The sequence below is a fragment of the Terrapene carolina genome, unplaced genomic scaffold, assembly GCF_002925995.2.
Source record: "Terrapene carolina triunguis isolate 2854851 unplaced genomic scaffold, T_m_triunguis-2.0 Scaffold751, whole genome shotgun sequence".
Classification (NCBI taxonomy): domain Eukaryota; kingdom Metazoa; phylum Chordata; order Testudines; family Emydidae; genus Terrapene; species Terrapene triunguis.
In genome coordinates, this window is record NW_020665102.1 from 1,420,795 (window position 1) to 1,422,079 (window position 1,285).

Below are 1,285 nucleotides of genomic sequence, written 5' to 3' on the forward strand. Positions count from 1 at the left end.
TGTGCCCCATAGATCTGTATAAATACATGTCGATATCACAGGGTTACATGTATGTGCCCCATAGATCCGTATGATACACGTTGATATCACAGGGCTACATGTGTGTGCCCCATAGAGCCGTATGATACACGTCGATATCACAGGGCTACATGTGTGTGCCCCATAGATCTGTATAATACACGTGAATATCACAGGGCTACATGTGTGGAAGGCAGGGCCGTAGCCACAAAGAACGTGGCCCCCTCCGAACGGTGGCCCCCTCCGAACATATGTCCGGGCGGGGCCCCTTACAATGCAGAAACTGGAATGCGGTATTTATTTTGCCACTTTTAGGGGCCCCCTTCCTTGCGGGGCCCCCTCCGGTCGGAGGGTAGGGAGGGCGCTCGCTACGCCTCTGGTGGAAGGACCGGCATGGGGAGGAAATTCTGGGCTCCTAATGGTCTCTCTGACCCAGCAAAGAAAGCCAGGGCCAAAGTCCCGGCCGGCGGTCAAAACCAGCCCAGGTCCCGTTGGAAATACGGTGCCACTTTTACACGAGAATAAACCGGCCCGAGGAGTGGTGGACGGTCCGTCGCTCGGCAGCCTGGAGACCTTCCGGCAGATGTTTTAGCCCAGTGGGTCTCAACCAGGGGTGTTTGTCCCCCTGGGGGTACACAGAGGTCTTCCGGGGGTCCATCAACTCAGCTAGAGATTTGCCTAGTTTTACCACCGGCCCACTCCTTTCAGCCCGGGGCCGCGGGCCGAGAGCGTGTGCGTGCCTGCGACGTGCACTCGCTCACTCACAACTCGGAACTTGATCGGGCCTCAGCATCCCCCATTTCCAGGGGCCCGGCCCCATCAGCCCCCCACCCCGCCCCCTTGGTGTCTCCGGCCTGTCCAGTCGCGCTTCGCCGGGTACTTTAATTAAAGGGCCGTTGGGCAAACCTATTAAAAGCCCCTCTGCCCCACACGCTCGGGTGGGGGGGGGAGATTAAAGGGGGGGATTAGTGAGCCGGGGGCAGCACTAATCCCCCGCCCACCCCCCAACCTGCCACCCTTGACTGCTCGCTGCAGCTAAGCCCCTTTGTGGCGGGGCGGAAGCGAGGGCTGCACATGCCATCGGGGGACCCTGGCCTCTGTCATGGGGCGATGTGGGGAAGTGTGTCAGAACCAGAACAACGACCTGGGGGGGGGGGGGAGATCAGAGCCCAACCGGGATTTGTGCCCAGCCCCTGACGTTCTTCTCTCCAGTGCACTTTTCCCCAGAACCCCACACGTGGGGATCCCTCCATCTATCCCCATATAC